Source organism: Arachis hypogaea, chromosome 16, assembly GCF_003086295.3.
Source record: "Arachis hypogaea cultivar Tifrunner chromosome 16, arahy.Tifrunner.gnm2.J5K5, whole genome shotgun sequence".
Lineage (NCBI taxonomy): Eukaryota > Viridiplantae > Streptophyta > Magnoliopsida > Fabales > Fabaceae > Arachis > Arachis hypogaea.
Window position 1 is genome coordinate 28,778,204 of NC_092051.1, and position 24,709 is coordinate 28,802,912.

Consider the following 24,709-nt stretch of genomic DNA (forward strand, 5'->3'; position numbering starts at 1 on the left):
CACATCAATCACAGCTCTTGCTGTGGCTAAGAAGGGTCTTCCAAGAATGATAGATTCATCCTCATCCTTCCTAGTATCCAGGATTATGAAATCAGTAGGGATGTAAAGGCCTTCAACCTTTACTAACACGTCCTCTACTTGACCATAAGCCTGTTTTCTTGAGTTGTCTGCCATCTCTAATGAGATTCTGGTAGCTTGCACCTCAAAGATTCCCAGTTTCTCCATTACAGAGAGGGGCATGAGGTTTATTCCTGACCCAAGGTCACATAGAGCCTTCTCAAAGGTCATGGTACCTATGATACAAGGTATTAAGAACTTTCCAGGATCCTGTTTCTTCTGAGGCAATCTCAGTTGATCCAGATCACTCAGTTCATTGGTGAGCAAGGGAGGTTCATCTTCCCAAGTCTCATTATCAAATAGTTTGGCATTCAGCTTCATGATTGCACCAAGGTACTTGGCAACTTGCTCTTCAGTAATATCTTCATTCTCTTCAGAAGAAGAATACTCATCAGAGCTCATGAATGGCATAAGGAGGCTTAATGGAATCTCTATGGTCTCCAGATGAGCCTCAGAGTCCTTTGGTTCCACAGAGGGAAACTCCTTATTGATATCTGGATGCCCCAGGAGGTCTTCCTCACTGGGATTCACGTCCTCCTCCTCTTTTGTGGTTTCGGCCATGATGGTCATTTCAATGGCCTTGCACTCTCCTTTTAGATTTTCTTCTGTATTGCTTGGGAGAGTACTAGGAGGGGTTTCAGTGATCCTTTTACTCAGCTGGCCCACTTGTGCTTCCAGATTTCTAATGGAGGACCTTGTTTCATTCATGAAACTTAGAGTGGCCTTAGATAGATCAGAGACTATGTTTGCCAAGCTAGATGGGGTCTGCTCAGAACTCTCTGTCTTTTGCTGAGTGGATGATGGAAAAGGCTTGCTATTGCTAAACCTATTTCTTCCACCATTATTAAAGCCTTGTTGAGGCTTTTGTTGATTCTTCCATGAGAGATTTGGGTGATTTCTCCATGAGGGATTATAGGTGTTTCCATAGGGTTCACCCATGTAATTCACCTCTGCTATTGCAGGGTTCTCAGGATCATAAGCTTCTTCTTCAGAAGATGCCTCTTGAGTACTGTTGGATGCAACTTGCATTCCATTCAGACTCTGAGAAATCATATTGACTTGCTGAGTCAATATTTTATTCTGAGCCAATATGGCATTCAGAGTATCAATTTCAAGAACTCTCTTCTTCTGAGGCGTCCCATTACTCACAGGATTCCTCTCAGAAGTGTACATGAACTGGTTATTAGCAACCATGTCAATGAGTTCTTGAGCTTCTGCAGGCATTTTCTTTAGGTGAATGGATCCACCTGCAGAAGTATCCAATGACATCTTAGCTAATTTAGACAAACCATCATAGAATATATCCAGGATGGTCCATTCTGAAAGCATGTCAGAAGGACACTTTTTGGTCAATTGCTTATATCTCTCCCAAGCTTCATAGAGGGATTCACCTTCTTTCTGTCTGAAGGTTTGAACATCCACTCTAAGCTTACTCAGCTTTTGAGGAGGAAAGAACTTGGCTAAGAAAGTCGTGACCAGCTTATCCCAAGAGTCCAGGCTATCTTTGGGTTGAGAGTCCAACCACACTCTAGCTCTGTCTCTTACAGTAAACGGGAAAAGCATAAGCCTGTAGACCTCGGGGTCAACCCTATTGGTCTTAACAGTATCACAGATCTGCAAGAACTCAGTTAAGAACTGAAAAGGATCTTCAGATGGAAGTCCATGACACTTGCAGTTCTGTTGCATCAGAGAAACTAATTGAGGTTTCAGCTCAAAATTGTTTGCTCCAATGGCAGGAATGGAGATGCTTCTTCCATGTAAATTGGAATTAGGTGCAGTAAAGTCACCAAGCATCCTCCTTGCATTATTATTATTTTCGATTTCCATCTCCTCTTCCTATTCGAAAATTCCTGTAAGGTTGTCTCTGGATTGTTGTATTTTAGCTTCTCTTAGTTTCCTTTTTAGAGTCCTTTCAGGTTCAGGATCTGCTTCAACAAGAATGTTCTTGTCCTTGCTCCTGCTCATATGTCACAGTATAGAGATTCCTTTGTGTGAGTAGAAGAAGAAAAGAATGTAATGTAAAGAAGAGAAGAGGAAAAACTCGAACACAGAGAGGGAGGTGGTGTTCAAATTTTTGGATGGGAGAGAAGTGTTAGTAGATGAATAAATAAATAGAAGAAGATGAGAGAGATAATTTCAAAATTTAATTAAAATAAAAATTAAAATTGAAAGTTAGATTTCGAAAATTAAAGTTGAAATTAAATTAAAATTAAAACAATTAGTTAATTAAAAAGGAATTTTGAAAAAGGAGAGAGGGAATTTTCGAAAATAAGAGAGAGAGGATTATTTAGGTAGTTTAGAAGAAGATATGATTGAAACAAAAAGATAAGATTGATTGAAACAGTTTTGAAATTTATTTTTGAAAAAGATATGATTGAAATTTAAAAAGATATGATTGAAACAAAAAGATAAGATTTGAAAATCAATTTTAAAAAAATAAGAAGTTAGAAAAGATTTTGAAATTGAATTTGAAAAAGATATGATTGAATTTTTAATTTGAAAAAGATTTGAAAAGAAAATTAAAAAGATTTGATTTTGAAAACTAAAGTTGATTACTTGACTAACAAGAAACTAAAAAGATATGATTCTAGAGTTTAAAGATTGAATCTTTCTTAATAAGCAAGTAACAACTTGAAATTTTTTCAATCAATCATATTAAATGTTAGTAAAGATTTTGAAAATTAAGAAATAAAATAAGAAAAAGATTTTGAAAATCAAATTTAAAAAGTTTTCGAGAATATGAAGGTAAAATGAAAAAGATTTGATTTTTGAAAAAGATTTGATTTTTGAAAAAGATTTTGAAAAGATAAGATTTTTAAATTGAAAATTTGATTTGATTCATAAGAAACAATTAAATTTAAACACTTTTTGACTAAAAAAAAAAATCATATTTTCGAAAATTTTGAGTAAAATAAGGAAAAGATATTTTTTTATTTTTGAATTTTTAATGAAGAAAGAGAAAAACATGAAAAAGACTCATAACATAAAAATTATGAATCAAAACACTCAATGCATGCAAGAACACTATGAATGTCAAGATGAACACTAAGAACACTTTGAAGATCAAGATGAACATCAAGAACATATTTTTGAAAAATTTTTTATGCAAAGAAAACATGCAAGACACCAAACTTAGAAATTTGCAAACTTCAGACACTAACAAATTGAAAATGCATATGGAAAACAAGAAAAGACACAAAACAAGAAACTATGAAGATCAAACAAGAAGACTTACCAAGAACAACTTGAAGATCATGAAGAACACTATGAATGCATGAATTTTTGAAAATTTTTAGAAAAATAAAAAAAATAAAAATATGCAATTGACACCAAACTTAAAAATTGACTCAAGACTCAAACAAACAACATAAAATATTTTTTTATTTTTATGATTTTATTAATTTTTTTTTTTGGATTTTTGTATATTTTTATTTTTTTGAAAACATATAGGGAAAAGGAAGCAATGAATTCAAAGTCCTCAATCAAGATTCCAGGAATCATACCAGGTTAGTCTAAAGATTGATGGCCAGCCAAACTTCAGCATACCATTTTGAAACATTAGAATTCATTCTTAAAAATTTATAATAATTTTCGAAAACAAAAGGAAAAGAAATTTTTTTTTGAAAGATTTTTTGAAAACAAAAATTTTTTGAAAATAAAACGAAAAAAAAAATTACCTAATCTGAGCAACAAGATGAACCGTCAGTTGTCCAAACTCGAACAATCCCCGGCAACGGCGCCAAAAACTTGGTGTGCAAAATCGTGATCATTCCATTCCTTGGTAACGGCGCTAAAAACTTAATACGCACGTTCATGATCTTATATCTGTTTCACAACTTCGTACAACTAACCAGCAAGTGCACTGGGTCGTCCAAGTAATAAACCTTACGTGAGTAAGGGTCGATCCCACGGAGATTGTCGGCTTGAAGCAAGCTATGGTCACCTTGTAAATCTCATTCAGGAGGAGTAAATTGTATTAAGAAATTATAGTTGATGAAAATTAAATAAAATATAAAATAGGATAGTGGTACTTATGTAATTTATTGGTGAGAATTTCAGATAAGCGTATAGAGATGCTTTCGTTCCTCTGATCTCTGCTTTCCTGCTGTCTTCATCCAATCAATCCTACTCCTTTCCATGGAAAGCTTTATGTAGGGCATCACCGTTGTCAATGGCTACATCCCATCCTCCTGTGAAAATGGTCCAATGCGCTGTCACTGCATGGCTAAGCATCTGTCGATTCTCGATCATACTGGAATAGGATTTACTATCCTTTTGCGTCTGTCACTACACCCAGCACTCGCGAGTTTGAAGCTCGTCACAGCCATCCCTTCCCAGATCCTACTCGGAATACCACAGAAAAGGTTTAGACTTTCCGGATCTCAGGAATGGCCATCCATGGGTTCTAACTTATACCATGAAGACACTAATATCTCGGACTCGGTCCCCTGTATTAGATATCCAAGAGATATCCATTCAATCTAAGGTAGAACGGAAGTGGTTGTCAGGCACGCGTTCATAAGTTGAGAATGATGATGACTGTCACGATCATCACATCCATCATATTGAAGTGCGAATGAATATCTTAGAAGCGGAATAAGTTGAATTGAATAGAAAAACAGTAGTACTTTGCATTAATCTTTGAGGAACAGCAGAGCTCCACACCTTAATCTATGGTGTGTAGAAACTCTTCCGTTGAAAAATACATAAGTGAAAAATTCAGGCATAGCCGAATGGCCAGCCCCCATGATCTAAGAACTAAACGTCCCAAGATGTCTAATACAATAGTAAAAAGTCCTATTTATACTAAACTAGTTACTAGGGTTTACAGAAATAAGTAATTGATGCAGAAATCCACTTCCGGGGCCCACTTGGTATGTGCTTGGGTTGAGCTTGAAGTTTACACGTGGAGAGGTCATTCTTGGAGTTGAACGCCAGTTTGTAACGTGTTTCTGGCGTTGAACTCCACTTTGCAACTTGTTTCTGGCGTTTGACTCCAGAATGCAGCATGGAACTGGCGTTGAATGCCAGTTTACGTCATCAATCCTTATTCAAAGTATGGACTATTATATATTGCTGGAAAGCCCTGGATGTCTATTTCCAACGCAATTGGAAGCACGCCATTTGGAGTTCTGTAGCTCCATAAAATCCACTTTGAGTGCAGGGAGGTCAGAATCCAACAGCATCTGCAGTCCTTCTTCAACCTCTGAATCTGATTTTTGCTCAGGTCCCTCAATTTCAGCCAGAAAATACTTGAAATCACAGAAAAACACACAAACTCATAATAAAGTCTAGAAATGTGATTTTTAATTAAAAACTAATAAAAATATAATGAAAACTAACTAAATCATACTGAAAACATACTAAAAACAATACCAAAAAGCGTATAAATTATCCGCTCATCAGTGACATTCTATAAGGAGCACTTGAGATTGGTCCCACCCCAGGCACCAATTCAATAGCAAATTCGACCTCTCGGTTAGGTGGAAATTCATCAATGTCATCGGGAAACACCTCCGAAAACTCACACACCACCGGAATCTGTTCCATCCTTTGATCATCACCCGAAACACCCGCGGTTAACAACAGGATACCCTGACATTCAATTCCGAAGCAGTTCACCATCATCGAATTCAAGTAATAATTATTCACCACGAATGGCCCTTCTATATCTTCCGACATAAAGTACACCGACTTTCTAGAACAATCAAGCAGGACATAGTTCTCAGATAACCAGTCCAATCCCAAGATAAGATCAAGATCGATCATCGGTAAGCAGATTAAAATATGGACAAAATCACGCTACTTGAACCTAAACGAAACTTTCGGGCATCCTAGCCTAGTTACCATGGCCTCATGGGTAGCATTATACACTTTTAGGTCATAACCTAAGGTTACGATCTTCAATCCTAACTCATGGGCTTTCTCAAATGCAATGAATGAATTCAATGCTCCCGAATCAAATAAAGCATTTAAAGTTCGACCAGCTATTTCACAGTTACCTCGGATAAGTGTCTCAGATCCCTCAGCACCTATAGCTGAAGTGGTGAACATCTGACCAGTCTGTTGTGCCTTCCCGGCACCTTGTTTCTGCTTCTCCGGACAATTTGCAGCTCTATGCCCCGCCTTTCCATAATTGTAGCACCAACCCCATCCAGTCTTGCACGGTGCTCCGGATGGTGACTTCCACACCTAGTACAAGCTTGATCATTCTGAGGCTGCTTCCCAAACCTTTTCCCTTGGGAGTTGTTGTTGTTGTTGGGCCTCCTAAAAGAACCTCCCCTCTTGAAAGGTGGACCTCTAGGTGCAAAGCTCTTCCCTCGGTTCTGTGGGAATGATCCTTTGTGACTCCCTCTCTCAGCAGCCGCCTTCTTCACGCACTCTTCAGTAACTCTACACTTGTTCACCAACTCAGAGAAAGTTCTGATCTCCATTGGTCCCACTGAGCTGAAAATATCACTCTGGAGTCCTCCTTCATACTTAACGCACTTTCATTCCTCATATTCCACCGGAGTCCCTTGACACATACGAGAAAATCTGAACAGCTCCTCAAATTTGTCAGTATACTCAGATACGGACATAGTACCATGCTTCAGCTGCAATAATTCAAGATCCTTGGCCGTCCTAGCAGAAGTCGGAAAATACTTCTTATAGAACTCCTCTTGGAAGACATCCCAGGTGATATAATCATCACCCTGCTGCAGGAGGCGTCGGACTCCTTGCCACCATTGCGACGCTTCTCCAGTGAACAAATAGGTAGCAAACTCAACACGCTGTCCTTCAGGCACCACCTGCGCTTGTAGTGCTCGCTCCATAGCCTGAAACCATGTATCGGCTTCAGTCGGGCTAGTAGTTCCCTTGAACTTAGGAGGATTAACCTTCAAAAAGTTTGCCAGTGTCATCGGGCCCTGAACTCCACCTCTGTCATTACCATGGTTGTTCATCTGTTGACCAAGAGCCTCAGCAGTGGCTTGCATAGCAGCAGCCATGTTCTCCAATGCAGCCATAAAGTTCACCGGGTCATTAGGGTTAATCTATGGCGCACGAGCATTCGTATGACCTCTCCCACGGCCTCTACTGCGTCCACGAGGCGCCATCTAGTTCCTATACACATCAAACATTCGACATTAAGTTGATCAGTCTCAATATCGGAAGTCTAGTGCTTCATAGTCCCAAATGTATGCTCATGAACTTTTATGCCAATTATATCAAGTAGATATACTAACAGCACATAACACACATACAGAGAATGCATAGAAGCATAGTCAGTCCGTCCCTCAGGCTCTACAGGAACGAACTGCTCTGATACCATAATGTAACACCCTACAATACAGAGTCTTATGCTTAAGTCATAATTCAGAGATGGCAAGGTATTACGACCTCTAAAATTAAATTTAGTACGTATAGTAGTATGAATGATGTTTATAACTAGGAGCCTTTGAAGGGAAAAGGGGTAAACAAAAAAACGTAACTCGAAAGCGCAACACTCCGATCGATAACGTAACGAACAGGGATAAGCTAACGCGAAATTATATATATACAAAAGAGTGTCAAAAACGGAAATATCAAAACTCAAATCCGGATGCGAAGATAACCGGTCCGAGCATAGCAATATATACATATAATAAAATAAGGAAACCCCAAAGGAAACCCAAAGGGACACAAAACAGAGAACCTAGTCTCCAAAATCCCCTCTAAGAGGAGTCATCACAGTTTGTATTATTCAATGGAGATAAAAGTATCTAAGAGAAATCATAAAATAAAAACAGAGTCCCGAGAACAAGGATCTTCGCTAATCCAGAAGTCTACAGCATGCCTCAACGAGAAGCCTCGCGTCCTGCATCTGAAAACCACAAAATCCGCATGGGTGATAACCAGAGGTCCCCAGCATGGTAACAGTTCCCCATATATAACATGTAATAATAGAGGAAAGCCGAAGGCAATCCTAGGACTTCCTCCAGATAATATCAAAGCTTATAAACAAGCTAAACCATAAGTGGCAACTGACTAAAGATCCTTCAGTCTAACTAATACTTCCCTTTCCAATTCCTTCAGACCTCCCAACCACCAGCAGGAGTATAATGTAGCAAACACAGCTAAATCAAACAAGAGATATATAAATAGGAACAGATAAGGCATTTAGACAATTATCAAGTAATATGCAGTCAAATAGGCAATCTCAAACAATTCATATAGTATGCATATGATGAATGTCTGTCCCTAGTGGCTGATGATATCATCTGTCGGTTATAGAGCCAACCCGACAAGTCCTGGTAGCTAACCATTGGACTGTCCCTCTGTCGAGCATCCCCAACTCGAGTTATACTCATCATAAACTTGATCATAATCATGATCCATATCCATCACCCTCACTGGTGAATATTTACGGGGGCGAGCTCATCTGGGGCTTTCACAGTGCCCGGCCACACTTACGACATAGGGTCAAAATAGCTTCGAGTCTCAACCTGGAGCACGTGGTGGCTAGCCACTACTTCCTCCTAAGGAAACCCTCATCTCCGATGGTGGAAGTGCAAACATTCACAATTCATTCAACAGCATATATGCATTTATACTTAGCCATAATCATGGCTCCGCCGTAGCACGGCAATAATCCAGCCATCCGGCTCACAGTTAAATCCATAACCAGCCAATTCATTAGTAATTACGGCCCTTCAGACCATGGCATAACAAGCACTTCCACCGCCATCCTCCCCATCTCACATAATCATCTTTGATCCTCATTGATCATTCATTTTTCCCTTGCTTCATTCGTAAGTTGCCACATTCACTAGCTTCTTGTCTCATTGATAGGCATACTATAATGATTTAAGACATAAGTGGCGAGATCGGAGGCTTAGAAGTATGAAATTTGGCTTTTAAAACTCAAAAATCAACTTTGGGATAAAAACAGGGCCACACGTACGCGCACTCCACGCGCACGCGTGGATGGCCACAAAACTCATCGACGCACAAGCGTCATACGCGCGGACGCACGGGTTGAAAAATAGCCAAACGACGCGCACGCGTCAGCCACGCGTACGCGTGGGTGCTCTTGCACACCAGGCACAAAACTGGCACAATTCTTGCACAACTCTCGGGAAAATAGCTGGGCATTTGGTGCAGCGCATCGACGTACCCGCGCACACCACACGCACGCGTGGAGGGTGCTTTCTTGAAGAACGGCACGTACGCGCCAAGTGCGCCTACGCGCAGAGGGTCATTTTGCTAAAAATTTTCTAAGTTAAAAGCTGCAGAATTCACAGATTCAACTCTCAATCTTCCGACGGACATAACTTTCTCATTTTAAATCGTTTTCCGCCCGTTCTTCCAACGGCATGGACATCCCGGATCCAATTTCATTTCTAAATAAGTTTGGTACAAAACGGGGATCTGTAGTCCAAGTTATGTCCCGTCAAAATATGCCCAAAAACCATATTTTCATACAAAACCTCAAGGTGCCATTTTCAAAACAAACCATATTCAACTCTTTTCAAAATCAACCAAAACATGTCAAATTTCAACCCTTTTTGAAATCAATCAAAATGTACCAAAATCAACATCAAGCCATCCTCAACTCACACGTTGACACTTTACCAAAATTTCCAAAACCACTATCCAACCATTTTAACACTTCTCAGTCAAATGGCTAAAGGACAAACACAATATCATGTCATACATCCTTCCTCATCCCAATTTCCAATAATACCATTTCTAATCAAACATCATTATACATACTCATCATCATACTCACCATCAACATGGTACCACCCACCAATTCAACCTCAATCATTCATCAAGCATATATCACAACATGCATTTTCTCATATATCACACAATCAAGGCATCAATATTCATAGTCACATATATGATCACATCATATATCTCAACCATTCAACAATATCATCAATTCAATGCCTATCTTAGGGCCTCTAGCCTAAGTATTTCCTACCACATTACATATTAGATACGAGAAACCGAGACTATACCTTAGCCGATTTCCCAAGCTCAACCGGAGCACTTCTAAATCACTTTTCCTCAAGCTCTCAAGGTCTCAACACCTCCAAGAATAGATTTATCATACAAAACTGCCTTTTCAAGCTTTCCAAAGTCACCAATCAAGCTCCAATATTCACATATACACAACCTAAGCCACAATCATCATACCCATTCACAACATCTCAATACCCAATCATCATAGAACAACAAATTATACTAGGGTTGAGAATCTTACCACATCCAAGGTCCAAAGAGACAAGATTAACCTTCTCCTTCAAGAGAGTTGGGTCCTATAACATCAAAGAGCCCAAAATCTCAATATTTTACCCATGAAACTCGAAAACAAGGGCTGAAATTTCGAAAAGTAAAACGTCGCTTACCTCAAGATTTGTTGTATGGGTTTTGTAGAGCTCTCCGCGGTGAACGCGTGGCCATAAACGGTGCGGCAATCGGAGCTCTAGATCAAAAGTTATGATGGTTTGAAGATCAAGTGAGAGATAGAAGTTTGAGAGAGTGTTCTTCCCCTCCCTCACTCCATTTCAGCGTGTGTGTGTGTGTGTAACAAATGAGGAGAGAGAGTGCTGAAAACTAGGGTTGGGTTTAGTTTAGTTGGGCCAAGGGCCCACTTTGGGTTCGGTTGGACCGATTTGGCCCGTTCGGTCCAATCTTGGTCCGATTTCTATAAAATTAGTACCGAATTTCTCGTCTCAATCTCCTCTATCATATTAAGCCATAAAAATCACATTTTTTGGCTTTCTATAATAAATTCTCATTTATGGGCTAATTAGCCGTTAATTAACCGAATTTTTACATTGTCCAAACCACCCGCTAGCATGATATTGTCCGCTTTGGCACACAAGGCATCACGGTTTTGCCTTTGACGATAGGGATGATAGCCAAAGCCCCCCACACTCACTCGTCAAAACGCGTCATGCTAGGGAGAGGTATCCACACCCTTATAAGGCATGCTTCGTTCCCCTCCCCAACCGATGTGGGACCTTACAATCCACCCCCCTAAGGGAGTCCAGCGCCCTCGCTGGCACATCGATCCGGGTTCTGGCTCTGATAGCATCTGTAACAGTCCAGACCACCTGCTAGCATGATATTGTTCACTTTGGCACACAAGGCCTCACGGTTTTGCCTTTGACGATAGGGATGATAGCCAAAGCCCCCACACTCACTCGTCAAAACGCGTCATGCTAGGGAGAGGTATCCACACCCTTATAAGGCATGCTTCGTTCCCCTCCCCAACCGATGTGGGACCTTACATTTTTCCATCAGCGGAAGCTTTTGGGATGAGTGGTATCATGACATGGTATTAGAGCTCTAGATCCAAATGGTCAAGAGTTCAATCTTTGGTGAATCCAAAAATCAATTTAAGCTTTTGGGAAGATGTTTATTATCCCTAGTACTCGGATGGTTATTCTAGATAGTATGGGGGATTGTACAAATAGTCCATTGTCTCCTTAGCGGGACTCTTAATTTATTTATTCATCAAATCCTAATTTTATTTTTTTAATTTAAATCAATCTAATTCGACCTATAATTTAATCTAAAATTTTTTATATATTCTTTTTGAGTAATAATTGATCAAACATATCCATTTGCCTGCTAAAAATTTGAATGATTGATATTATTAATATTTTTTATTATTTTTATAATATATATATTTAAAAAAAATACATATATTTTATTTATACTGTAAACAAAATAATTTCTGTAATTATTATAATTAATTTATTTATTAAAATAAAAAATCCGTTTTTACTAGATATTGTGTCAGTAAAATAAAAATATTAATAAAATAAAATCCAACTAATTTAAACTAATAAATAAATAATACATAGTAAAAATATTTATTCGACTTTAGAGCAATCATGAAATTTTAAGGGTTTTTTTTGTTATTGGGATGTTATCTTTTGTATATTTTTAAATAATTTTTTATTTTAATCAGAATTTTAAGAGAGTAAAAAGACAAAACCTTTATGCTTTTAAAAAGAGAGGACCCAAATATTCAGGACAAAAATCTTCAATGTTAAGCTAAATTAATTGGATATGTTATTCATACATACAGATGAAAAAAAAAAAGGCTTAATTTAACTGTTTAGTACGTACAAACCTTATGGCTATAATTTCATTTCTTGTTTTGATTTTGTAATATTAATTTTTCTGGTTCAGTTAGATTGCTATATTAAGTCAGCTAAGACTAAACCTTAGGAATTATCAATTGTTAACGAGGTTGGTATGTGTAATGTTTTATTGCAATCATATTATGTGTATATTAAAATCAGTTATTAAAATTAATTTTTAGTATAAAATATATATTAAAATATAAAATATATATTAAAAATAAGTTAAATAATATATATTTGTATATAAATACACAATAATTAATTTTAGTGGCTAACTTTAATATACAAATAATATTTTAAATTTTATCAATAAATTATAACTTAAATGGTATATACACACCTAAGAAGTCACGAATTTGAGTCTCTCATAAAAAAAAAAAAAAAAAAAAAGTCTAATATGGATTCTAATAATACTTAGTGAAATCATGATGTTCTAAGCTGAATATATAGCTAAAACTTAAATTTCTTATTTATGGGTTAATCTATGATCTGAAGCTAACTCAAATTTGAATACAACTAACATAAAGGAATTAATTTTTGGATGTTACTCGGTTATTATGTATCATGTAAATTCACACCTTTAATTTATATTATTCTTCTACAAAATAATATACCTTTTCCACTGGTAAATCTTTGAACTCTTTTTAATTGGTTAATTATGTATATATTCTGTACGCAATATAAAGTTACAGTAAAAAAAACAGTGAAAGTGAGGAGCATGCTTAAGGAATATCATCCTTTTTTTAATCATCGATTTAACAATAACCCTTTTGATTCTCTCATTTTATACCACAATTTTTGTTTAATTTAGGGTGTCAAGAGTCTTTGAAAAAATGACAAATAATTAAGTAATGGACACAATAGGATTCATCGTCATAATTATGATCACAATTGGTTTATTTTTTAGCGAATCGATATTGTCATTTCAATTTTGATAATATTTTTTTTATATAAATTCATGCAACATATAATATAGAAAAAATCATATTTAAAGTGGTATTATCAAAATTAGGAGTAGAATTATCATATTCTATGTTTTATTGATTTTTAATTTTTTTAGATAAAAATATTAAAATATTCAATAAGTATTACTACTATTATATTCATGTAGACTGATAAAAAAAAAAATTATAAATTACAACTTCTAAAGTTTAAATTTTTCTTATGTGTTACCAAAAATAAAAAATAGAGTTATCATCGGATTTTCTAATGGTAATGTGGTGCGAAGTCGCAACGTTTGGCACCAAATTTACTGTCGAATAATTTTCGACGCTAATTCTACTGCAAATTACCGTTAAAAAAATAAATTTGTCGATAATTAGTTACCGGTAAAGTTTATACCGTCATATTGTATCTGACGTAAAATCCGATGATAATCAAATTATCAGCAATTTTTTTCGTTATTTCACCGGTAAATCTGACAGTACTTAACATTTTTCTTGTAGTAACTTATAGTTATTAACCTACTTTTAGTCAAATATCCTAACAATATACTTTTAACCAATACTTTTAAATATTATTGATTAACTGTTGATTAAAAATAATAAATTCTACTAACCCTATAATATTATCCTACTTTTAATAGAGTTAGTTATTGGTGAATATAAACTAATAAATATAAAATCGATAATGGACAATTGTTGAGTTAAAAAAAGACAAGGGTTATTCCCTTCCATTTATGATCACACACACATTATTGGTTACTTATATAAAATTCATCATATCGGTTGTTTTTTAATTTTTTTTATTTGTTCTATTTTATTTTATAAGTACTAGCATCCTTTTTTCTTTATTTTTTAGTCCTATTTTCCATTTTCTTTTATAAGTATTAGCTTCTTTATTTTCCTCTTTTATTTAATTTCTTCTACTTTTTTGTTTTTTCTTTTATGTATGTTATATGTTTTCATTTTAATATACCAAATCAACCGTAAAAAGTGATATATGCATATTCTAACATATATTAATTAATTTTAATGATAAAATACTTGAATATAAGTTTTTTTTGTCATTTTTTATTTGAATATAAATTTTTACATATGAACTGCCAAAATAATTTAATCAACTTTAAGACCGGACGAAAAAATTAAGTTAGAACTCATATTAATCCTTCTATATTTACTCCACATAATTTTACTTAAAATCTAATTTAATATAATTAAAAGTGAATGTACGAAATTTAGACACTAAATTGTCAATTTAAAATAAAGATAAAATCAATTTAAAGTTATTAAAGTTAACAGATAATTGAAGAATTGGATAAGAAATAAAGATATATATGCGTCTATGCGGGCGGATGAGTAATTCCTGAAAAAAGGTAGGAAGTATATCTTCAACTTGAGCATGTCCTGGTAAGGATAAAAATTGAAACAGGTCGAAGAAAGAAAATAGCTCTAAGGAAGCATTATTGTCAAAGGGGTATTTGATAATGGAGATCATCTAACCTAAACTTAGATTGGAGATAGTTATTGTGCCTGACTTGTCGATTTTTTTGGCTACTGACGATGTGTGAAGACCTTTTTGGATCAAGTTTCTCTTGTTATTCTCTAGTTTGGTGCTAGCCAATTTGAAAAGGACATCAACTTGGATGTTGAATTTTCAAGTTATATATTGGACCTTTGCTTCTTGAAATTGAACTAGTTGTTCTAATGTTTCTTCCAAATATTTTTTTATGTTGCGATTTTTAGCCTGGTAAGTCCCATTGATTTGAGAAGTTATTACTTGAGAATTACTAAACATAATCAATTTTACTGTCCCGGTTTCTTTGGCGAGCCGCAAGCCAGTAAACAAAGCCTCGTACTCTGCTTGATTATTGGATGCCAGAAATTTGAATTTCAATGAAAGTTTTATCCGAGTTCCTTTTTCATTCTTCAGAATGACTCCTTCTCCACTTCCGCCTTTATTAGATGATCCATCTATACATAAATTTCAGGTTGTAGGACTTCCTTGGGTTCTGGTGTATTCGACCACAAAGTCGGCCAGGTGTTGGAATTTGATTGTTGTCCAAGGTTCATACCTTAAGTCAAATTCTGGCAGTTCTATTGCTCATTGTAGCATCTGACCTGTAGTATTCGTCTTCTGGTGAATATACTTCATAGGTTGATTAGTTCGGACCTTTATGGTATGAGCTTGGAAATAAGGTTAAAGCCTCCTGGAGGTGAGTACTAGGGCATATGCAAACTTTTCATATTTTTGATAGTTAAATTCTGCCCCATGCAGGGCTTTGCTAACAAAATAATCCGGCTATTGTCCGTTTTTATCTTCTCAGACGAGAGTCGAGGCTATGGCCTTACTAGTAATTGCCAAGTATAGTATGAGAATTCTTCTCCCTGAACAAGTCGGGAGAGAATTGGTGGCTGACTCAGAAAAATTTTGAAGTCTTGAAAAGCTTGCTCACATTTCCGAGTCCATTCGAATTGGCATCCTTTCTTGAGTATCGAAAACAAGGGTAGAAATTTCAGGGTTGATCCTGCCAAGAATCTGGATAAGGCTACTAACATTCCATTTAATTGTTGGACTTCTTTGAGCAAGTTGGGCTTTTCATCTCAAGTATCACTTTGCATTTGTCTGGATTGGCTTCGATGCCCTTTGGGTGAGCATGAAGCCTAAAAATTTCTCAACTTCTACTGCGAAAGTGCACTTGGAGGAATTTAGCCTCATCCCATACTCTCTAATTGTGTTGAATACCTCAGCTAAGTCGGACAAGAGATTTGTGTCTTCTTTTATTTTGATGAGCATGTCATCAATGTAGACTTCCATCAACTTGCTGAGATGGGATAAAAATATCTCATTTATTAGTTGCTGATAGGTGACTCCAATATTTTTCAATCCAAAGGGCATCACCACATAACAATAGTTGGTCTTTGGAATGATAAAAGTGGTCTTCTCTTGGTCCGGTTTGTAGATTGGGATTTAGTTGTATCCCAAATAGGCGTCCATAAAAGACAAGTATTGATACCCCGAAGTTGAATCTGCCAAGGTGTCAATGCTAGGAAGTGAATATGGGTCTTTAGGACAAGATTTATTGAGGTCAGTATAATCGCCACACATTCTCTATTTCCCATTCTATTTCTTCACAAGGACCACATTAGCTAACCATAAAGGGTATTTTACCTCCCTTATGAACTCGGCTTCGAATAAAGCTTGTACTTATTCTTCAAGACTTGTGCTCTTTCAGAGCCGAGCTTTCATCGCTTTTGTTGAACATGTCGTGAGCCAGGATAGACAGCGAGCTTATGACTCAGGAGGTCGGAGTGTATCCCGAGCATGTCGGAGGCTTTCCAGGAAAAAATATCATAATTTTGTTGTAAGAGCCTAATGAGGTTTGCTTTCAATTCTTTATTCAAGTTGGATCCTATACTTGTCATTTTTTATGCCTGATCTCCGATTTGAACCTCTTTGGTCTTTCCACCAGGTTGTGGTCATAGTTCTTCTCGTGTTCGGACACCACTAAGTTCAATGTGGTGGACTTCTTTACCCTTAATGCTTTCCCACATATTCAAACTTTTATTATAATATTTTCATGCCAACCTCTAATCTCCTCTTATGGTAGCAATTTCCTCTGAAGTCGAAAATTTCATGTAAGATGGGGAGTAAAAACAGCCGTAGCTAGTCGGTTCAAGGTTGTGCGACCTATCAATGCATTGTAGGCTGATGCCATGTCGACCACAATGTAATCTATGCTTAAAGTTATGGACTTCACACCTTTGTCAAAAGTGGTATGTAACGGGATGAAGCCGAGAGGCCAGATGGGAGTGTCTCCTAATCCAAAAAGGTTGTCGGGGTAGGCTCTCAGCTCTTTCTCGTCTAATTAGAGCTTGTCAAAGGTAGATTTGAATAATATGTCGGCTGAGCTCCCCTGATCTACCAGAGTTTTGTGAAGGTTTGCATTGGCGAGTATTATTGTAATTACAACAGGATCATCATGGCCAGGGGTTAATCTTTGAGTGTCTTCTTTGGTGAATGATATTGTAGATAAGTCGGAAACTTCATACTCTTCGCCGACTTGGTAGACCTCCTTTAGATGTCTTTTGCGAGAGGACTTTGTTACTCCTCCTTCTGCAAATCCTCCAACTATCATGTGGATGTGCCTATCAAGGGTTTGTGGTGGCTGATCTCATCAGCCCTTGTCTTCAACACTTTTTTTCCTTTTTCCCGGGTCGTCTGACCTTTCTGCAAGGTATCTTTCTAACCGACCTTCTTTGGCCAGTTTTTCTATCATGTTTTTTAAATCATAGCAATCGTTGGTGGAATAGCCATATAGTTTGTGATATTCATAGTATTTCGTCTGACTTCCATCTTTCTTGTTCTTGATGGGATGAAGGGGTGAAAGTTTTTCAATGTGGCAAATTTTCCTATAGATGTCGACAAGAGAAACTCGGAGGGGGATGTAGTTATGGTATCTCCGAGGCTTGTCCAAGCTATATTCATCCTTTTTCTTTGCTTCCTTATCTTTATTCCAAGCTTGATAAGGAGGGTTTTGCCTTGAAACTAGTTCTCTAAGTCAAAAAATTTCTTCCATGTTGATGTACTTTTTCACTCGTTCTTGTACTTTGTATAAAGAGGCCGTATGTCGCTTTGATATAGATTGGAAAAATGGCCCTTCTTTGATGCCATTAACTAACCCCATTATTATCGCTTCTGGAGGTAAATTTTGAATTTCTAGGAAAGTTTTGTTGAATCTTTCCATGTACGATCGGAGAGTTTCTCCGACTTCTTGTTTGACCCCTAGAAGACTTGGTGCATGTTTGACTTTATCTTTCTGAATTAAAAATCAGGTGAGAAACTTCCTCACAAGATCATCGAAATAGGTCACCGACCTGGGTGGTAAGCTATCAAACGACTTCATCACCGCTTTGGTTAATGTCGTCGGGAAGGCTTTGCAGTGGGTCGCATCGGACGCTTCAGCTAAATACATCCAACTTTTAAAATTACTGAGATGATGTCTTGGGTCAGTTGTTTCATCATAGAGGTCCATGTCAAGACTTTTAGAGTTCCTTGGAACCCTAGCCTGCATGATCTCTTCTATGAACAAATCTTCTCTACCAAAAGGACTTTCCTCCCGATCTGCATGATTGCTCCGATTTCGTAGGTCGGCTTCTAATTTCAAAAGCTTTTCTTCTAATTTTCTTTGATGTCATACTTCTCTTTGCAGATTTTTTTAGCTTCTCTTTGTCGCTTTATCTCCTTCTCGAGTTTCTCTAACTGGCCATGATCTCGTGTACAAGTCCCATGATTTTTGTTGGGTGCAGAGGTTCCTCATTCTCAGGTGGATGTACTTCTGAATTGATTCGTCTGTGTTGAGGATTTTCTGACGTTCCTTCCCTGGTAGGGTCACTTGCTCTATTGAGTCGTGGAAGTACCATGAGTTCTCGGTTGTCATTATGGTGTTCTGGTTCAGATTCGGATGCCGTTGGGGTTCGGAATCTCTTCCCATTCCCTTTCCTGAACCATAGGTAAGGGATGACAAGAGATTGCCCCTATAGCAAAATCTCATTAGTAATTAGTAAATAGGGGCTTCAAGATCGATCCTTTTCCAGGGCTTGAAGGGATATCAGATTCCCCTTCGCCTTCGCTTCTGACTCCGATATAACAAGCTTTTCCAATTAATTCAGTTAGCAAAAATTCATTTTAATGTTTGCCAATTATCCAACAATATACTTTTCTTCTTATTTTTAGGACGGGTAACACTGACATCAATCAGACTTGGGTTCAGCCCAGCCTACTTGCATGAGCCACTCCATTCCTACTTCCACTCAAGAAAAAATAGAAGATTCTCGTGCCCTACCTCCAGAGTGGGATATGGAGGAGTGCGTACGGTGATTTCGGACCTTTGGGGGCCGAGAGGGGTTCATGCATCGAGCGCGGAACGTTACAGTCCGTCCCCATTAACCACTCGGGCATCGACCCAGGAAGAATCAATTTGATTCTTTTTAGATGATCCATGATCAACTTCCTTTCGTAGTACCTACCCCCAGGAGAAGTCGAATCCCCGTTGCCTTCTTGAAAGAGAGATGTCCTGGACCACTAGACGATGGGGGCCCACTTTCCCGACCGCCGTTATGCTATGTTCTTAGTATAAATAGTTTTCCCATTCGCGCATGAAGGCTACTAAGGCGTCTGCACAAAGAATGTCGTTGCGCGGGGATGCGATTAGCCAAGCTGGGGCAAACTAAGTCCATTTTCAAACTAATTATTAGCCATAACTAGATGTAGAGTTCTAGGTCCTCGACAACGGCGCCAATGTTCCAAGGGTTATCTGAAACTGGTTGCTTTTGGGCTTGAACGTGAAGTACAAACTCCTTTTGGGGCAGCATTTGACTTTTGTAGGTGCCAATGTGCCACTGTCTGAGTTCCTTGTGAGGAGATAGGGGGTAGTACATGCAAGGGACTTTGATACTTAATTTAGCAAGGGTTTAAGTAGATTGAGTTTTGAATATACCTGAGTGTATCAGTGTATTTATAATAGAATAGTTAACTATCTTTTAGTGTAGTTCCAACTTTGATGGTGGATAGCCGTTTTCTTTTGCTAGGGAAGTTGTTGAGATCTCCCTTCTAGATAAATGGAAGGTATCTTAGGAGTTGGTTACTTATTTGGATATGTATGGTTGTACTGCCGTCGTCGTGTCCGACCTCTATGAGGTTGGGATAAGGTCAGATCTCTTAAGTGGACCTTTATTTTGAGTCTGGCCATGTTTTTAGGATAGGATATGAACACCACTCAAGTTAGTCAATTTGTTGAGTGAATAGTATCAATATAATCATGAGAAAAAATCATAAACGGCTGATGGATGCTAGATCTCACTTTAGGATTTTCACAAAAGAATTTCGTTGTAAATATAGTCCTAAACTGATAACCAACCCGATCAAAGTTTAAAAAGATTGTCCAATTTAAATCAAAATAACCGGGAGTAGAATCCCGGGTCATTTTTCCTAGGAATTGCAATCGAGTGATCAATTAATAGCTATGAGGGACTCGGGGGTTTTGGTCGCAATAAACAAGAAATTTAAATAGTAAGAAATTAAAGAGGCAAATAATAACTAAATATCAAAAGCAATTAAACTAAGACAATTAAAGAAATCAACTAAGAAAGATCTTGGCAAGGGTTGATGATTAAGGATCACTATCCTTGTCACTAACCACAACATGATAATCATAAAGAGCAATCCCACTTCGTCATTCCCAACATTGGGAGAAAGTCAAATGGGCTTAATTAATCCTAATCCATATGTCCTAATCAACTTACTAATTGAATTAGCAAAATATTAGCGTCAATGGAAACCAGACTAATTAAAATCTCCAAATTATCAATCAACTTGGACATTAGTAACTCAAGGTTACCCAAGTTACTAACCCAAGCCAAGAATGCCAAAAATCTACTCTAAAACTAATTCAAACATTTTATCAAACACCTAGAATGCATAAAGATAAAGTATCATAAATTGTAAGAATTAGTAAAATCTATAGCTACCAAATGCAAGAAATTAATAACAACAACTCAATTAAGCATCAAGAAAACATAAAATATCAAATTGTATTAAAGAAAATTAAAATTAACAAGAGAGTTCATAAACTAAAAATGTCAAAAATGAGAAGTTAACAAGTAAGAGTGCAAAAATTAAGACACTAGAATAAGAAAATATAAAGAAAACTACACTAGAACAAGATCAAAATCTAAAATTAAAGAGAAAACTAAGTTAAGAACACTAAATTCTAGAGAGAAGTTTGAGCTTCTCTCTCTAGAATTAATCTAAAACATAATGTAAAATTATACTAACACTACTTGGTTCATTTTACCTTCAATCCTTGGTTCAATAGCATCAGAAATCACCCCCCGCGTGTTTCTTTAATGAAGCACATTTTTGGTGTCCCGCATACACGAGATTTGGCTGCGCATGCGGATGGCTTAACTCAATGTCCACTATAAACATATGCATATAATTTTGAAGCCCTAGATGTTAGCTTTCTAATACCACTGGAACTGCCTCATTTGAAACTCTATAGCTCAAGTTATGATCACTTTAGTACAAAGGTCAAGATTGACAGCTTTACAAATCCTTCACTTCTTCATGAATTCTCCATTTTTGCATGCTTTTCCTTCATTCTTCCAAGCCATCCTTGCCTTCTAAAACATAAATCCCTTAAAAAAATACATCAAGGCATCAAATGGAATAAAGATGGATTAAATTCGACAATTTAAAGGCATAAAAAGCATATTTTTCACAATCAAACACAATTAGGAGAAATTCATAAAAGCATACATTTTCCATGAATAAATGCAAGATAAATTAATAAATTTCACTCATTTCAATACAAGATAAATCATAAAATTGTGGTTTATCAACGGCCCCTGATAATTATCTCGAAAGACAAAGAGGTCCTTAATAAAAAATACTCTTTTCGACCCCTGATATTTACTTTTATGAGACTGATTAGCCCCTCTGTCAATATTTTCTCTCTGTATTAACAGAATAAGCTTACACGACATGTTAAATTATTGATTTATCCATTTAACTAACTAGGATTAACAAATTATTTTTTGTTGGAAATGTTGTTGTCTTTTAATGATAATTGTTAAGGCTGTTTAATTTTTATTTTAATTTTTTAATTATTTTTTTCAAATAAATTAACTAAATTTACTGTATAAAACTAAAAAATATTAGTGATTTTTAAATTATTTTTACTAGTCTCACAACATTAATCATGTTAGTGATTAACGTGTCACACAAGTATGTTTTGAAGAGAGATCATTGACAGAGAGACTAACTAGTCTTACAAAGATAAATATCAAGGGCCGAAAAGATTTTTTTTTTCGAAGACCTCGTAGTCCTTCGAAAAAATTATCAGGACTAGATTGGGTATTCACTCATATACCATTGAACCATTGAGCTCAAGATCTTATTAACAGGAACAACTAATTTGATTAGACCAAAATTTAGTAAAAAAAATTAAGAATTTTTGTTCATAATTATTTTTTTTCAAGAAGCTTTTATATATATATAAAGGATGAAAAAGTGGGCCGAATTTCCTGAATCAACTTACCAAATTTACCGAAAGAAAGATGGACCAGATTATCATTTATGTGTTGGTTTAGTCTAGTAGTTAAAAAAAACCAGTAGAATAGTTTAGATACTGCTTGTTGAGTTTGGTAATCTATAATCATATATTTGATAATGACAAACATATATTTGGTTGGATTTAAAAGCTAATTTATTGCAGACCATTTTGCAGGAGACAATCTCGTTTTATCTCCTGTAACTGCAGAAATTTTTGGAAGTTCCAGCAACCATGAACTAATATTTCTAAATCTATTCCTAAATTTCTAAACCTAGAGAGTGGAGATTTCTGAGTAACTATCCTCAAGAATTGATCATTGGTGACCTATCTCAAGAAGTCACAACAAAATCTTCTTGTAGAAGAAAAATGGAAAAATTAATTTGGCACTTATTTCTCAAATAAAATCACAAAATGTAAAAGAAACTCTTAGTGATCATTCTTAGGTCAAAGCCATGAAAGAGGAGCTGCAACAATTTGAGAAAAATAATGTGTGGATATTAGTGTCAGATCCAATTGGAAAGAAAGTGACGGGAACAAAATGGATCTTTAGGAATAAATTGGGGGAAGATGGAAGCATACCAAGAAACAAGGCAAGACAAGTGACACAAAGATATGACCAAGAGAAAAGAATAGATTTTGATGAATTCTTTGCACCGGTGGCCTAAATGGAAGCAATTAGGCTTCTTCTTGCTTATGCTGTTGTGGTTTTAAACTTTTTCAAATAGACGTTAAATGTGCCTTCTTGAATGGAATCATTGATAGAGAATGATATGTGGTTTAGCCTTCTAATTTTGTAAATAAAGAATTTCTAAACCATGTTTTGAAACTTTCAAAAGTACTCTATGGTTTAGACAAGCTCCAAAAGCTTGGTATGAAAGACTTAGTTCTTTTCGTTTGAAAAATAGTTTTCAAAGAGACACCACTGATAGTACTCTATTTATTAAAAATTCTAATAGTTTTTTCATCCTTGTACAAATATATATTGGTGACATTATATTTAGTTCAACTGATGAATCTCTTTGTGTTGATTTTAGCAAGTTTATGACAAGTGAGTTTGACATGAGCATGACTTGGAATTTAAATTTAACAAACTTCAAATGGTACTTTTGTACATCAAGATAAGTATGCCAAGGAATTTCTTAAGAAGTTCGGATTGGAGAATGCCAAGCTAATGGGCACTTTAATGCATCCGAATTCTAAGCTGGAAAAGGATAAAACTGGGAAAGATGTGGATAAAACTAGATATAGAGGGATGATTGATTTTCTTATGTATTTTACTTCATCTAGACCCGACATTGTATAAAGTGTTAGAGTTTATTCAATATTCCAATCACAACCAAAGAATCACATCTTTCAGCAGTTAAAAGAATCATTAGATATGTTCATGGCACATCCAATTTCAGTTTATGGTACCCTAAGTCTAATAATTTTTTTGCAGTAGGTTATTGTGATGTAGACTTTGCCAGAGATAGAGTGGATCAAAGAAGTACCTCAGACATTTGTTGTTTTCTTAGAAGATTTTTAAACGTGTGGACAAGCAAAAAATAGTCCACCATAGCTAAAAATATTTTCTTACTTTGTGACAATATGAGTGCTATAAATATGTCCAAAAATCCAGTTTTGCACTCAAGAACAAAGCATATTGAAGTGATATTTCACTCAATAAGTGAACACATTCAAAAAGGGAATATTGATATTCAATTTGTTAAATCAGAAGAACAACTCACTAACATATTCATTAAACCTCTGACAGAAGATAGGTTTTGCAAAGAACTGATTTGGACATTCTTTGTTATGATTCATTGTTTTAGTCTTGCTTATGTGATATGCAAAGATTTTGTCTCACAGGTCGGTATGAGACATTTCTAGGCAAATGAAGAACCTTTTGACAAGAACGTTGAAGCTGGCTTCAATTTTTAAAAAACACACCAAGTGGGCAGCAAATCTGCTGATCTCAAGCAATCCCTTGTTTTTCTGAACTATCCCTTTTTTGGCATAGAGTTAGCTTATGCTTATTCCCGGATACCGTCATTGTTTCTTCTCCAGGAAAATAAGTTCACGATCTATAGGCCTAATACGTTAGCTACATAATTGAACCAATTCGTCTGTCTAAAAAAAAAGGATGAACAGTTTTATATATATTAAATAATAGTACTTTCATTGCTTCATAAGAGTAAGCGTCAAATTAAGAAAAGATATCCAAAGAAAACCAATGTTGGAATGAGTTTTTTTTTCATGAGTGGGCCCCATTAATTTTTGTCAAAAATTAATTCACATTCCTTAAATTTGTCTTTGTTGTACATTAAATACTTATTTCAAGTACAACCTTTTTCAATTTTTGTCAAACCCTTTTTTAAAGCTAGTCTCTATTAGGTTTTGTCTTTTTTCTTTTCAAGAAGCATTCATAACT

The 24,709-nt window shown here is 36.1% G+C and overlaps 1 non-coding gene across 1 annotated transcript; it reads left to right on the plus strand.

The window, feature by feature from the left end:
* Positions 1–1,440: 1,440 nt before the first annotated feature.
* Positions 1,441–1,548, plus strand: LOC112760467 (small nucleolar RNA R71). Its single transcript, XR_003180905.1, has one exon. It is a non-coding gene; the product is annotated as a small nucleolar RNA R71 (small nucleolar RNA).
* Positions 1,549–24,709: the final 23,161 nt, after the last annotated feature.